The sequence below is a fragment of the Atractosteus spatula genome (assembly GCF_055471065.1).
Source record: "Atractosteus spatula isolate fAtrSpa1 chromosome 10 unlocalized genomic scaffold, fAtrSpa1.hap1 SUPER_10_unloc_16, whole genome shotgun sequence".
Taxonomy (NCBI): domain Eukaryota; kingdom Metazoa; phylum Chordata; class Actinopteri; order Semionotiformes; family Lepisosteidae; genus Atractosteus; species Atractosteus spatula.
In genome coordinates this window covers 171,050-188,323 of record NW_028296619.1, presented here as the reverse complement: position 1 = coordinate 188,323, position 17,274 = coordinate 171,050, and the positions used below count along the sequence as shown (strand labels likewise).

General features: G+C 45.6%; 2 non-coding genes across 2 annotated transcripts; both read right to left on the bottom strand.

Annotated features, from left to right (window-relative positions):
• Positions 1-14,748: 14,748 nt before the first annotated feature.
• On the bottom strand, positions 14,749-14,820 carry trnah-gug (transfer RNA histidin (anticodon GUG)). The gene has a single exon. It is a non-coding gene; the product is annotated as a tRNA-His (tRNA).
• A 1,417-nt stretch (positions 14,821-16,237) lies between these two features.
• Positions 16,238-16,309, bottom strand: trnad-guc (transfer RNA aspartic acid (anticodon GUC)). The gene has a single exon. It is a non-coding gene; the product is annotated as a tRNA-Asp (tRNA).
• Positions 16,310-17,274: the final 965 nt, after the last annotated feature.

Here is a 17,274-nt window from a genome sequence, read left to right as displayed (position 1 = left end):
GAGACGCCTTGGAATTTCTTAATGGCCAAGGAGGGTCGGGACCTCGGTTTTACGCCTCCCCCGAAGAGCGGCGCCTGTTTGTGCAGCAGAGTGTTGCCATCAGGATGCTGGGGCATAAGAAAGCCACACAGACCGCAGGGTGAGCGCTCCCTACTGGTCCCAGTCACACCTCTTGCAGGAGCAGCAGCAACCTGAGCTTTTCCGGGGGGAATCTCCCATCCGGGTGCCAGCTAGGCTCACACCTGCTGGGCTGCCGTGGGTGAGCCCAGTCGAGAGTCGCAGGGTGAGATCTAGTCACCGGGGAGAAACGATACAAGCGAAGGATTACTCGGCTCCCAGCACTTGAAAACACTGACAAATGACTCGTTCCGGCCGGAACTGAATGTACCTGCATGTGTCGTGTCGTCTTCTTCCCCTGCCCCGTTGTGTTTGCTGTATTGTCTTTGAAGCCGGCCCCCGAGACAAGACGGGCTGTTCCTGTGCCCCAATTAACACTTTACAGGTGCCATTCCCCGGCTTTGTGGCCATTGTCGGTGGTCACACACTCTATTATTATTATTATAATAATTATTATTATTATTATTGAGAGACAGGCTCACTGTCTGTTCCTCAGGCTGGGACAGGAGATCACAAACTGTTTTTTTATTATTGAGAGACGGGCTGACTGTCTGTTCCCCAGGCTGGGACAGTGGATCACACTCTTTATTATTATTACTGAGAGACAGGCTCACTGTCTGTATCTCAGGCTAGGACAGGAGATCAAACAGTTTATTAATATAATTGAGAGATAGGCTTACTGTCTCTTCCTTTGGGCTGGGACAGGACATCACACACTGTATTATTATTATTGAGAGACAGGCTCACTGTCTGTTCCTCAGGCTGGGACAGGAGATCACAAACTGTATTTTTATTATTGAGAGACAGGCTCACTGTTCCTCAGGCTGCGACAGGAGATCACACTGTATTATTATTATTGAGAGTCTGGCTCACTGTTCCCCAGGCTGGGACAGGAGGTCACACACTGTATTATTATTATTGAGAGACAGGCTCACTGTCTGTTCCTCAGGCTAGGACAGGAGGTCACACACTGTATTATTCTTATTGAGGGAAAGGCTCACTCTCTGTTCCTCAGGCTTGGACAGGAAGTCACACACTGTATTATTATTAATGAGGGAAAGACTCACTGTCTGTTCCTCAGGCTGGGACAGAAGATCACACACTGTATTTGTATTATTGAGAGACAGACTCACTGTTCCTCAGGCTGGGACAGGAGATCACACTGTATTATTATTATTGAGAGTCTGGCTCACTGTTCCCCAGGCTGGGGCAGGAGGTCACACACTGTATTATTATAATTGAGAGGCAGGCTCACTGTCTCTTCCTCAGGCTGGGACAGGAGGTCACACACTGTATTTTTATTATTTTGAGAGACTGGCTCACAGTCTGTTCCTCAGGCTTGGACAAGAAGTCACACACTGTATTATTATTATTGAGAGACAGGCTCACTGTCTGTTCCTCAGGCTAGGACAGGAGATCACACACTGTATTATTATTATCGAGAGACCTGCTCTTTCCTGACTGTTCCTTAGGCTGGGACAGGAGATCATAATCTGCTTTATTATTATTGAGAAACCGGCTCACTCCTATCTGTTCCTCAGGTTGGGACAGGAGATCACACACTGTATTATTATTAATGAGAGACGGGCTGAGTGTCTGTTCCCCAGGCTAGGACAGTGGATCACACACTATATTATTATTACTGAGAGACAGGCTCAAGTTCTGTTCCCCAGACTGGGACAGGAGATCACACTGTATTATTATTATTGAGAGACAGGTTCACTGTCTGTTCCTCAGGCTAGTACAGGTGATCACGCACTGTATTATTATTATTGAGATATAGGCTCACTGTCTGTTCCTCTTGCTGGGACTGGAGATCACACACTGTTCTATTATTATTGAGAGCCATGCTCACTGTTTGTTCCTCAGACTGGGACAGTACATTCCACACAAGGTTATTATTATTGAGAGACAGGTTCACTGTCTGTTCCTCAGGCTCAGACAGGAGAGCACACACTGTATTATTATTATTGAGAGTCAGGCTCACTGTTCCTCAGGCTGGGACAGGAGATCACACTGTATTATTATTATTAAGAGACAAGCTCACTGTTCCTCAGGCTGGGACAGGAGGTGACACACTGTATTATTATTATTGAGAGACAGGCTCGCTGTTCCTCAGGCTGGGACAGGAGGTAACACACTTTATTATTATTATTGAGAGAGAGGTTCACTGTCTGTTACTCATGCTGGGACAGGAAGTCACACACTGTATTATTATTATTGAGAGACAGGCTCACTGTCTGTTCCTCAGGCTGGGACAGGAGGTCACACACTGTATTATTATTATTGAAAGACAGGTTCACTGTCTGTTCCTCAGGCTAGTACAGGTGATCACGCACTGTATTATTGTTATTGAGATATAGGCTCACTGTCTGTTCCTCTTGCTGGGACTAAAGATCACACAGTTCTATTATTATTGAGAGAAATGCTCACTGTTTGATCCTCAGACTGGGACAGGACATTCCACACAAGGTTATTATTATTGAGAGACAGGTTCACTGTCTGTTCCTCAGGCTAAGACAGGAGATCACACACTGTATTATTATTATTGAGAGTCAGGCTCACTGTTCCTCAGGTTGGGATAAGAGATCACACTGTATTATTATTATTAAGAGACAAGCTCACTGTTCCTCAGGTTGGGATAAGAGATCACACTGTATTATTATTATTAAGAGACAAGCTCACTGTTCCTAAGGCTGGGACAGGTGATGACACACTGTATTATTATTATTGAGAGACAGGCTCGCTGTTCCTCAGGCTGGGACAGGAGGTCACACACCTTATTATTATTATTGAGAGAGAGGCTCACTGTCTGTTCCTCATGCTGGGACAGGAAGTCACACACTGTATTAATATTATTGAGAGACAGGCTCACTGTCTGTTCCTCAGGCTGGGACAGGAGGTCACACACTGTATTATTATTATTATTGAGAGACAGATTCACTGTCTGTTCCTCAGGCTGGGACAGGAGATCACACACTGTATTATTATTATTGAGAGATAGGCTCACTGTCTCTTCTTTTGGGCTGGGACAGGAGATCACACACTCTATTATTATTACTGACAGAGAGGTTCACTGTCTCTTCCTCAGGCTGGGACAGGAGGTCACACACTGTATTATTATTATTGAGAGACAGGTTCACTGTCTGTTCCTCAGGCTAGTACAGGTGATCACGCACTGTATTATTATTATTGAGATATAGGCTCACTGTCTGTTCCTCTTGCCGGGACTGGAGATCACACACTGTTCTATTATTACTGAGAGACATGCTCGCTGTTTTCTCCTCAGACTGGGACAGGACATTCCACACAAGGTTATTATTATTGAGAGACAGGTTCACTGTCAGTTCCTCAGGCTAAGACAGGAGATCACACACTGTATTATTATTATTGAGAGTCAGGCTCACTGTTCCTCAGGCTGGGACAGGAGATCACACTGTATTATTATTATTAAGAGACGGGCTTGCTGTTCCTCAGGCTGGGACAGGAGGTCACACACTTTATTATTATTATTGAGAGAGAGGCTCACTGTCTGTTCCTCAGGCTGGGACAGGAGATCATACTGTATTATTATTATTGAGAGACAAGCTCACTGTTCCTCAGGCTGGGACAGTAGATCACACTGTATTATTATTGTTGAGAGTCTGGCTTACTGTTCCCCAAGCTGGGACAGGAGGTCACACACTGTATTATTATAATTGAGAGACAGGCTCACTGTCTGTTCCTCAGGCTGGGACAGGAAGTCACACACTGTATTATTTTTATTGAGAGACAGGCTCACTGTCTGTTCCTCAGGCTGGGACAGGAAGTCACACACTGTATTGTTATTATTGAGAGACAGGCTCATTGTCTGTTCCTCAGGCTGGGACAGGAGGTCACACACTGTATTATTATTATTACTGAGAGACAGGCTCACTGTCTGTTCTTCAGGCTGGGACAGGAGGTCACACACTGTATTTTTATTATTATTGAGAGACAGGATCACTGTCTGTTCCTCAGGCTAAGACAGTGGATTACTATTATTATGAGACAGATTTACTGTCTGATCCCTGGCTGGGACAGGAGATCACACACTGTAATATTATTATTGAGTGGCAGGCTCACTGTCTCTTCCCCAGGCTGGGACAGGAGGTCACACACTGTATTATTATTATTGAGAGACAGGCTCACTGTCTGTTCCTCAGGCTAGTACAGGAGATCACGCACTATTCTATTATTACTGAGTAACATGCTCATTGTTTGATCCTCAGACTGGGACAGGACATTCCACACTAGGTTATTATTATTGAGAGACAGGATCACTGTCTGTTCCTCAGGCTAAGACTGGAGATCACACACTGGATTATTATTATTGAGAGACAGGTTTACTGTCTGTTCCCCAGGCTGAGACAGGAGATCACACACTGTATTATTATGATTGAGAGACAGGCTCACTGTCTCTTCTTTTGGGCTGGGACAGGAGATCACACACTGTATTATTACTACTGATAGAGAGGTTCACTGTCTCTTCCTCAGGCTGGAAAAGGAGGTCACACACTGTATTATTATTATTGAGAGACAAGTTCACTGTTACTCAGGCTGGGACAGGAGATCACACTGTATTATTATTATTATTAAGAGACAAGCTCACTTTCCTCAGGCTGGGACAGGAGATGACACACTGTATTATTATTATTGAGAGACAGGCTCGCTGTTCCTCAGGCTGGGACAGGAGGTCACACACTTTATTATTATTAATGAGAGAGAGGCTTACTGTCTGTTCCTCAAGCTGCGAGAGGAGGTCACACACTGTATTATTATTATTATTGAGAGACAGGTTCACTGTCTGTTCCTCAGGCTGGGACAGGAGATCACACACTGTATTATTATTATTGAGAGATTGGCTCACTGTCTCTTCTTTTGGGCTGGGACAGGAGGTCACAAACTGTATTATTATTATTATTGAGAGACAGGTTCACTGTCTCTTCCTCAGGCTGGGACAGGAGGTCACACACTGTATTATTATTATTGAGAGACAGGTTCACTGTCTGTTCCTCAGGCTAGTACAGGTGATCACGCACTGTATTATTGTTATTGAGATATAGGCTCACTGTCTGTTCCTCTTGCTGGGACTAAAGATCACACACTGTTCTATTATTATTGAGAGAAATGCTCACTGTTTGTTCCTCAGACTGGGACAGGACATTCCACACAAGGTTATTATTATTGAGAGACAGGTTCACTGTCTGTTCCTCAGGCTAAGACAGGAGATCACACAGTGTATTATTATTATTGAGAGTCAGGCTCACTGTTCCTCAGGTTGGGATAGGAGATCACACTGTATTATTTTTATTAAGAGACAAGCTCACTGTTCCTAAGGCTGGGACAGGTGATGACACACTGTATTATTATTATTGAGAGACCGGCTCGCTGTTCCTCAGGCTGGGACAGGAGGTCACACACCTTATTATTATTATTATTGAGAGAGAGGCTCACTGTCTGTTCCTCATGCTGGGACAGGAAGTCACACACTGTATTATTATTATTGAGAGACAGGCTCACTGTCTGTTCCTCAGGCTGTGACAGGAGGTCACACACTGTATTATTATTATTATTGAGAGACAGGTTCACTGTCTGTTCCTCAGGCTGGGACAGGAGATCACACACTGTATTATTATTATTGAGAGATAGGCTCACTGTCTCTTCTTTTGGGCTGGGACAGGAGATCACACACTGTATTATTATTACTGACAGAGAGGTTCACTGTCTCTTCCTCAGGCTGGGACAGGAGGTCACACACTGTATTATTATTATTGAGAGACAGGTTCACTGTCTGTTCCTCAGGCTAGTACAGGTGATCACGCACTGTATTATTATTATTGAGATATAGGCTCACTGTCTGTTCCTCTTGCGGGGACTGGAGATCACACACTGTTCTATTATTACTGAGAGACATACTCGCTGTTTTCTCCTCAGACTGGGACAGGACATTCCACACAAGGTTATTATTATTGAGAGACAGGTTCACTGTCAGTTCCTCAGGCTAAGACAGGAGATCACACACTGTATTATTATTATTGAGAGTCAGGCTCACTGTTCCTCAGGCTGGGACAGGAGATCACACTGTATTATTATTATTAAGAGACGGGCTCGCTGTTCCTCAGGCTGGGACAGGAGGTCACACACTTTATTATTATTATTGAGAGAGAGGCTCACTGTCTGTTCCTCAGGCTGGGACAGGAGATCATACTGTATTATTATTATTGAGAGATAAGCTCACTGTTCCTCAGGCTGGGACAGTAGATCACACTGTATTATTATTGTTGAGAGTCTGGCTTACTGTTCCCCAAGCTGGGACAGGAGGTCACACACTGTATTATTATAATTGAGAGACAGGCTCACTGTCTGTTCCTCAGGCTGGGACAGGAAGTCACACACTGTATTATTTTTATTGAGAGACAGGCTCACTGTCTGTTCCTCAGGCTGGGACAGGAAGTCACACACTGTATTGTTATTATTGAGAGACAGGCTCATTGTCTGTTCCTCAGGCTGGGACAGGAGGTAACACACTTTATTATTATTATTGAGAGAGAGGTTCACTGTCTGTTACTCATGCTGGGACAGGAAGTCACACACTGTATTATTATTATTGAGAGACAGGCTCACTGTCTGTTCCTCAGGCTGGGACAGGAGGTCACACACTGTATTATTATTATTATTGAGAGACAGGTTCACTGTCTGTTCCTCAGGCTGGGACAGGAGATCACACACTGTATTATTATTATTCAGAGATAGGCTCACTGTCTCTTCTTTTGGTCTGGGACAGGAGATCACACACTTTATTATTACTACTGATAGAGAGGTTCACTGTCTATTCCTCAGGCTGGAAAAGGAGGTCACACACTGTATTATTATTATTGAGAGACAGGTTCACTGTTTGTTCCTCAGGCTTGTACAGGTGATCACGCACTTTATTATTATTATTGAGATATAGGCTCACTGTCTGTTCCTCTTGCTATGACTGGAGATCACACACTGTTCTATTATTATTGAGAGACATGCTCACTGTTTGTTCCTCAGACTGGGACAGGACATTCCACACAAGGTTATTATTATTGAGAGACAGGTTCACTGTCTGCTCCTCAGGCTAAGACAGATGATCACACACTGTATTATTATTATTGAGAGTCAGGCTCACTGTTACTCAGGCTGAGACAAGAGATCACACTGTATTATTATTATTAAGAGAAAAGCTCACTCTTCCTCAGGCTGGGATAGGAGATGACACACTGTATTATTATTATTGAGAGACAGGCTCGCTGTTCCTCAGGCTGGGACAGGAGGTCACACACTTTATAATTATTATTGAGAGAGAGGCTTACTGTCTGTTACTCATGCTGGGACAGGAAGTCACACACTGTATTATTCTTATTGAGAGACAGGCTCACTGTCTGTTCCTCAGACTGGGACAGGAGGTCACACACTGTATTATTATTATTAGTGAGAGACAGTTTCACTTTCTGTTTCTCAGGCTGGGACAGGAGATCACACACTGTATTATTATTATTGAGAGATAGGCTCACTGTCTCTTCTTTTGGGCTGGGACAGGAGGTCACAAACTGTATTATTATTATTATTGAGAGACAGGTTCACTGTCTGTTCCTCAGGCTAGTACAGGTGATCACGCACTGTATTATTGTTATTGAGAGACAGGCTCGCTGTTCCTCAGGCTGGGACAGGAGGTCACACACCTTATTATTATTATTGAGAGAGAGGCTCACTGTCTGTTCCTCATGCTGGGACAGGAAGTCACACACTGTATTATTATTATTGAGAGACAGGCTCACAGTCTGTTCCTCAGGCTGGGACAGGAGGTCACACACTGTATTATTATTATTATTGAGAGACAGGTTCACTGTCTGTTCCTCAGGCTGGGACAGGAGATCACACACTGTATTATTATTATTGAGAGATAGGCTCACTGTCCCTTCTTTTGGGCTGGGACAGGAGATCACACACTGTATTATTATTACTGACAGAGAGGTTCACTGTCTCTTCCTCAGGCTGGGACAGGAGGTCACGCACTGTATTATTCTTATTGAGATATAGGCTCACTGTCTGTTCCTCTTGCGGGGACTGGAGATCACACACTGTTCTATTATTACTGAGAGACATGCTCGCTGTTTTCTCCTCAGACTGGGACAGGACATTCCACACAAGGTTATTATTATTGAGAGACAGGTTCACTGTCAGTTCCTCAGGCTAAGACAGGAGATCACACACTGTATTATTATTATTGAGAGTCGGGCTCACTGTTCCTCAGGCTGGGACAGGAGATCACACTGTATTATTATTATTAAGAGACGGGCTCGCTGTTCCTCAGGCTGGGACAGGAGGTCACACACTTTATTATTATTATTGAGAGAGAGGCTCACTGTCTGTTCCTCAGGCTGGGACAGGAGATCAAACTGTATTATTATTATTGAGAGACAAGCTCACTGTTCCTCAGGCTGGGACAGTAGATCACACTGTATTATTATTGTTGAGAGTCTGGCTTACTGTTCCCCAAGCTGGGACAGGAGGACACACACTGTATTATTATTATTGAGAGACAGGCTCACTGTCTGTTCCTCAGGCTGGGACAGGAAGTCACACACTGATTATTATTGAGAGACAGGCTCACTGTCTGTTCCTCAGGCTGGGACAGGAGGTCACACACTGTATTATTATTATTATTGAGAGACAGGCTCACTGTCTGTTCCTCAGGCTGGGACAGGACGTCACACACTGTATTTTTATTATTATTGAGAGACAGGATCACTGTCTGTTCCTCAGGCTAAGACAGTGGATTACTATTATTATGAGACAGATTTACTGTCTGATCCCTGGCTGGGAAAGGAGATCACACACTGTAATATTATTATTGAGTGGCAGGCTCACTGTCTCTTCCCCAGGCTGGGACAGGAGGTCACACACTGTATTATTATTATTGAGAGACAGGCTCACTGTCTGTTCCTCAGGCTGGGATAGGAGGTCACACACTGTATTATTATTATTGAGAGACAGGCTCACTGTCTGTTCCTCAGAATAGTACAGGAGATCACGCACTATTCTATTATTACTGAGTGACATGCTCATTGTTTGATCCTCAGACTGGGACAGGACATTCCACACTAGGGTATTATTATTGAGAGACAGGATCACTGTCTGTTCCTCAGGCTAAGACTGGAGATCACACACTGGATTATTATTATTGAGAGACAGGTTTACTGTCTGTTCCCCAGGCTGAGACAGGAGATCACACACTGTATTATTATGATTGAGAGACAGGCTCACCGTCTCTTCTTTAGGGCTGGGACAGGAGATCACACACTGTATTATTACTACTGATAGAGAGGTTCACTGTCTCTTCCTCAGGCTGGAAATGGAGGTCACACACTGTATTATTATTATTGAGAGACAGGTTCACTGTTACTCAGGCTGGGACAGGAGATCACACTGTATTATTATTATTATTAAGAGACAAGCTCACTTTCCTCAGGCTGGGACACGAGATGACACACTGTATTGTTATTATTGAGAGACAGGCTCGCTGTTCCTCAGGCTGGGACAGGAGGTCACACACTTTATTATTATTAATGAGAGAGAGGCATACTGTCTGTTCCTCAAGCTGGGAGAGGAGGTCACACACTGTATTATTATTATTATTGAGAGACAGGTTCACTGTCTGTTCCTCAGGCTGGGACAGGAGATCACACACTGTATTATTATTATTGAGAGATTGGCTCACTGTCTCTTCTTTTGGGCAGGGACAGGAGGTCACAAACTGTATTATTATTATTATTGAGAGACAGGTTCACTGTCTGTTCCTCAGGCTGGGACAGGAGATCACACACTGTATTATTATTATTGAGAGATTGGCTCACTGTCTCTTCTTTTGGGCTGGGACAGGAGATCACTCACTGTATTATTATTACTGACAGAGAGGTTCACTGTCTCTTCCTCAGGCTAGGACAGGAGGTCACACACTGTATTATTATTATTGAGAGACAGGTTCACTGTCTGTTCCTCAGGCTAGTACAGGTGATCACGCACTGTATTATTATTATTGAGATATAGGCTCACTGTCTGTTCCTCTTGCTGGGACTGGAGATCACACTCTGTTCTATTATTATTGAGAGACATGCTCACTGTTTGCTCCTCAGACTGGGACAGGACATTCCACACAAGGTTATTATTATTGAGAGACAGGTTCACTGTCTGTTCCTCAGGCTAGGACAGGAGATCACACACTGTATTATTATTATTGAGAGTCAGGCTCACTGTTCCTCAGGCTTGGACAGGAGATGACACACTATTATTATTATTGAGAGACAGGCTCGGTGTTTCTCAGGCTGGGACAGGAGGTCACACACTATATTATTATTATTGAGAGACATGCTCACTGCTTGTTCCTAAGACTGGGACAGGACATTCCACACAAGGTTATTATTATTGAGAGACAGGTTCACTGTCTGTTCCTCAGGCTAAGACAGGAGATCACACTGTATTATTATTATTAAGAGACAAGCTCACTGTTCCTCAGGCTGGGACAGGAGATGACACACTGTATTATTATTATTGAGAAACAGGCTCGCTGTTCCTGAGGCTGGGACAGGAAGTCACACACTGTATTATTATTATTATTGAGAGACAGGTTCACTGTCTGTTCCTCAGGCTGGGACAGGAGACCATACTGTATTATTATTATTGAGAGACAAGCTCACTGTTCCTCAGGCTGGGACAGTAGATCACACTGTATTATTATGACTGAGAGTCTGGCTCACTGTTCCCCAGGCTGGGACAGGAGGTCACACACTGTATTATTATGATTGAGAGACAGGCTCACTGTCTGTTCCTCAGGCTGGAACAGGAGATGACACACTGTATTATTATTATTGAGAGACAGGCTCACTGTCTGATCCTCAGGCTGGGACAGGAAGTCACACACTGGATTATTATTATTGAGAGACAGGTTTACTGTCTGTATTCCAGGCATGGACAGGAGATCACACTGTATTATTATTATTGAGAGACAAGCTCACTGTTCCTCAGGCTGAGTCAGTAGATCACACTGTATTATTATGACTGAGAGTCTGGCTCAGTGTTCACCAGGCTGGGAGAGGAGGTCACACACTGTATTATTATTATTGAGAGACAGGCTCACTGTCTGTTCCTCAGGCTGGGATAGGAGGTCAAACACTGTATTATTATAATTGAGAGACAGGCTCAATGTCTGTTCCTCTGGCTGGGACTGGAGATCACACACTATTCTATTATTATTGAGAGACATGCTCATTGTTTGTTCCTCAGACTGGGACAGGACATTCCACACTAGGTTATTATTATTGAGAGACAGGATCACTGTCTGTTCCTCAGGACTGGAGATCACACACTGGATTATTGTTATTGAGAGACAGGTTTACTGTTCTTCAGGCTGGGGCAGGAGATCACACTGTATTATTATTATTGAGAGACAAGCTCACTGTTCCTCAGGCTTGGACAGGAGATGACACACTGTATTATTATTATTGAGAGACAGGCTCACTGTTCTTCAGGCTGAGAAATAATAATACACAATAATACACACTGTATTATTATTATTGAGAGACAGGCTCACTGTCTGTTCCTCTGGCTGGGACAGGAAGTATCACACTGGATTATTATTATTGAGAGACAGGCTCACTGTACCTGAGGCTGGGACATGAGATCACACTGTATTATTATTATTGAGAGTCTGGCACACAGTTCCCCAGGCTGGGACAGGAGGTCACACACTGTATTATTATTATTGTGAGATAGGCACACTGTCTGTTTCTCAGGCTGGGACAGGAGGTCACACACTATATTTTTATTATTGAGAGACAGGCTCACTGTCTGTTCCTCAGGCTGGGACAGGAGATCACACACTGTATTATTATTATCGAGAGACCTGCTCTTTCCTGATTGTTCCTTAGGCTGGGACAGCAGATCATAATCTGCTTTATTATTACTCAGAGACTGGCTCACTCCTGTCTGTTCCTCAGGCTGGGACAGGATATCACACACTGTATTATTATTATTGAGAGACGGGCTGACTGTCTGTTCCTCAGGCTGGGACAGTGGATCACACACTATATTATTATTACTGAGAGACAGGCTCACTTTCAATTCCCTAGACTGGGACAGAAGATCACACACTGTATTATTACTGAGAGACAGGTTCACTGTCTGTTCCTTATGATGGTACAGGAGATCACGTTCTGTATTATTATTATTGAGAGACAGGCTCACTGTCTGTTCCTCAGACTGGGACAGGAGATCACACAGTTTATTAATATTATTGTTGAGAGACATGCTCACTGTCTCTTCCTCAGGCTGGGACAGGAGGCCACACACTGTATTATTATCATTATTGAGAGACAGGTTCACTGTCTGTTCCTCAGGCTGGGACAGGAGATCACACACTGTATTATTATTATTGAGAGACAGGCTCACTGTTCCTCAGGCTGGGACAGGAGATCACACTGTATTATTATTATTATTGAGAGACTAGCTCACTGTTCCTCAGGCTGGGACAGGAGATCACACTGTATTATTATTATTGACAGATAAACTCACTGTTCCTCAGGCTGGGACAGTAGATCACATTGTATTATTATCATTGAGAGTCTAGTTCTCTGTTCCCCAAACTGGGACAGGAGGTCACACACTGTATTATTATTATTGAGAGACAGGCTCACTGTTCCTCAGGCTGGGACAGGAGATCACACTGTATTATTATTATTGAGAGACAAGCTCACTGTTCCTCAGGCTGTGACAGTAGATCACACTGTATTATTATTATTGAGAGTCTAGTTCACTGTTCCCTAAGCTGGGACAGGAGGTCACACACTGTATTATTATTATTGAGAGACAGGCTCACTGTTCCTCAGGCTGGGACAGGAGATCACACTGTATTATTATTATTATTGAGAGACTAGCTCACTGTTCCTCAGGCTGGGACAGGAGATCACACTGTATTATTATTATTGACAGATAAACTCACTGTTCCTCAGGCTGGGACAGTAGATCACATTGTATTATTATCATTGAGAGTCTAGTTCTCTGTTCCCCAAACTGGGACAGGAGGTCACACACTGTATTATTATTATTGAGAGACAGGCTCACTGTTCCTCAGGCTGGGACAGGAGATCACACTGTATTATTATTATTATTATTGAGAGACAAGCTCACTGTTCCTCAGGCTGTGACAGTAGATCACACTGTATTATTATTATTGAGAGTCTAGTTCACTGTTCCCTAAGCTGGGACAGGAGGTCACACACTGTATTATTATTATTGAGAAACAGGCTCACTGTGTGTTCCTCAAGCTGGGACAGTAGATCACACTGTATTATAATTATTGAGTGGCTGACTCACAGTTTCCCAGGCTGGGATAGGAGATCACACACTGTATTATTAGTATTATTGAGAGACAGGCTCGCTGTCTGCTCCTCAGGCTGGGACAGGAGATCACACACTGTTGTAGTGTGCTCTCACAAAGCACCAGTTCTGTAGGGGTTTGGGCATTTACTGGGACAATTATTAATTGTGGCAGTAAATCACAAAATTGATTATTTTAATGGTCTTAGAATCTAACCATGCGATATAACTCAAACAACGCACACACAGGTACTAATACACGAGGATGCATTTATTATTATATAGAATATGCATGTAAACCTAACAGATCTTATCGTAAGGGTTATCAGAATACAAAAGATATAAATTCATTCAGTTACAAAAAGTTACACATATCAAGAGGACATAAGTTCGGTATATCATTCATTTAGACCGTATCGTAATTGAACTTGTTTACAACTTCTACATTAGATACTCAAAACAAGTACATAACCTTTGGAATTAAATTGATATCAACTGGTTGGGATAACAATTGAATTCTCGAGCACTAATGCTGTGAAGTTGAATACTAACTGCCGGGGCACCTCTTTTCCCACTGTTTCCGTAGTGTAGCGGCTATCACGTTCGCTTAACACGCGAAAGGTCCCCGGTTCGAGACCGGGCGGAAACAGCCTCTTGTTGCACGCTCCTGTACTTCACAGAGGTCTTGAGCGACCGGTCGTTTGTTCCCAATGTATTTCCGGTGCCTTCATGCACTCTTGTACCAAACGCACGTTCCTTCTGTACGCGGAGCCGATCATTTGCAATTGGGCTGTGCCGACAGACCAGGACGAGCTCTGTCGGCTCAAAAGCAGCGCAGGACCTGCAAGAACAACAGAAAGATTAGCATCCAGTGAGCCCAAGATCTCATCAAGAATCGGCTCCAGCAACAGGGCTGGGCGCATTGTTCCATTCTCCGACCACTCTCGGTGTAAACAAGTCCCTCCTGGTCTCTGCTTGAAATGCACTTTCCTGCGTTTGCTTTGGTGTAACTGGCTTCCCCTGCATGGGCGAATGTGAAGAAGATCCTTAGTAAGTCATTGAAGAAAACCGAGAAGAGGTCGGAGTGGCCTCTGTCGTTCATCAACGATCCAGTCAGGCAGTACTCCTCTGTAAAGCGCCGTTCGTTCACATCGATTGGCTTTTTTTTGCCTTCATTCGCGCAAGTAGTAAAAGCAGACGCCCCTATTCTGCCGTGACCCGGATTCGAACCGGGGTTGTTGCGGCCACAACGCAAAGTACTGACCACTATACGATCACGGCGAGTTACCGATACACACATGGTAGGGCGGAAAAGGCTGTGCTCTCTTCGTGTGACCTAATTCGGAAAAGTCCTGACGTTGCATTTCAACTGAGCCCCAGTATACATCGACCCTTCGACACTCTGAGTGACAACTCTCTTGCGTGTTTTCTCATATTTATGTAGTTTGCTTGCATGATGCCCGGAACAGCGGGGTTGTGTGCTCCCATATGGTCTAGCGGTTAGGATTCCTGGTTTTCACCCAGGCGGCCCGGGTTTGACTCCCGGTATGGGAACGTGTCAGTTTTGCCTCCTGCTTTCCAAAAGATCAGCACCGTGTACGAAGGAGCCGCATTAAAACCACTCGAACGTGCAAAACGCGCGAGAAGAGGGGGCGCTTGTTTCCAACCGAAGACTTCTCGCGTGTGAGACGAGCTGATCATCGCTGCAGGAGGTGGGAGGGTTACTCTGGTAGACAGGGCTGACCTTCGGCAATAGGATTTATACTCTCCAAGATGATATTTGCACTTTCTGGAGAGGCGATTTTCTCCACTTCAGTAGCCCGATTTCGTCGATTGCGTGGAGAGGGCTGTAGAATGTGGCGCCGCTTTTCCTGCTCCGTCCATGACAGGCGTGCTGGTCTCTGGAGAGAGCACGGTCCATCAGCGCACTCCAATAAAGGCACTGGAAGCAGCTGAATCGCATTGGCGAAGCTCAGCACTGGGCCGCTGGGAAGGGTTTGCTACCGTTTCCGTAGTGTAGTGGTTATCACGTTTGCCTCACACGCGAAAAGTCACTGGTTCGAAACTGGGCGGAAACAGACCGGCTTCTTTTGTCGCCACGCACAAAAGGGGATTGGGGATTCGCCTAGCGCTGTGATCGCACAGACCCACTCACCTCTAAGTGTGGCGGGATCTGCACAGTGCATGTCGCAGCGCATCCTGCTTTCACTCCAATGCGCGTCCTGATGTACCCCAGTCTCCCGCGTGACAGGTGGGGATAATCACCACTATACTAACGAGGAAGACATCGCTCTCTCCGACCCCCGGCATCGTGTCCCGACCCACCGTGCTGGAAGCCGACGCGTGCTGTGATTTCTTTACGGAGCAGAAATGACAACCGAGGAGCCGAGAGATCATTTCAGCATTTCGCGTCTGAACAGAAAACACAAACGACCAACTCGGAATGACTTGCCTTTGACGCTTATCAAAGCGTTCTTTGTGCATCGAACAGACCCACTCACCTCTTAGTGTGGCTGGATCTGCACAGTGCATGTCGCAGCGCTTCCTGCTTTCACTTCAATGTGCTTTCTGATGTCGAGTCGTGTGCCGTGCGGAGGCTCTGAAAGCGAGAGCAATGAAAAGGTGCACGACGCTGTGAAAGAAAACAGAGAAGTGAAAGGCAGTCCTTTCTCTAAGGAGGTAAAAGAAAAGCTTTCTACTCCCCGTCGGGGAATCGAACCCCGGTCTCCCGCGTGACAGGCGGGGATACTTGCCACTATACTAACGAGGAAGACATAACACCCTTCGATCCCCGGCATCGTGTCCCGACCCAGCGTGCTGGAAGGCGACGCGTGCTGTGATTTCTTTACGGAGCAGAAATGACAACCGAGGAGCCGAGAGATCATTTCAGCATTTCGCGTCTGAACGGAAAACACAAACGACCAACTCGGAATGACTTGCTTTTGACGCTTTTCAAAGCGTTCTTTGTGCACGACGACTGCGCCGCCTAGCAGATACAAATGGGTTGTACAACTCTGAACTAGCAAATGGAAGAGGGCTAAGCCCCCTCTCTTTTAGCCCAGGTTCGATCTGTCTCCCAGAATCACCAGGGCGCACGCGCACGCACACACACACACCCGTGCCGTTGAAGTGCTCTGCTTCATTTCTAAGGGCAACTCAACATTCACTCCTACCCCGAGAACAGAAAAGACAGCGTCCGCAGCAACAACAGCTCAGGTCTCTGCACAGGAACTAAGCTGCCCCCATCTCCTCTGCTCTGCGGCTCCTGCGGAGTGGAGTCCTGCCTGGAGCCGTGTTTGCAGGCGGCGGCTCCCCGCGCTCTGTCTGTGCGTCGTGTCCAAGAGCTCCTGGGAGGAAGAGAGAGCCCTCCCACTCGGGGGCTTTTCCACGGTCTGTGTGAGGAGGGGCCGGTGTGTCCAGTAGCTTATCGAGCGGAAGCCTGGGGCGGCGGAGAGCTGTGATCGTGCAGACCTTGAGGTGTCACCTCTTTGTCTGCTTTCCCGCCCCCCCTCCGCCCAAGCTCTGCTCCAGAGTAGCCCGGCAACCCCTCACACCTGCACGTGTCACAACCTAAGGTGTGGTCATGAGACACCCATGGGGTGCTGTTCTGTTCTTGCTAATTGTTTCCTGCCCGTCGCAGGCAGGAGTCCATGCGAGGAAGATGCGCTGGACAGAGCTCAGAGGGCGCAGCTGGGTGGCTTTCCTTCTGAGTGACGTTCCTGCAACACTCTCCCG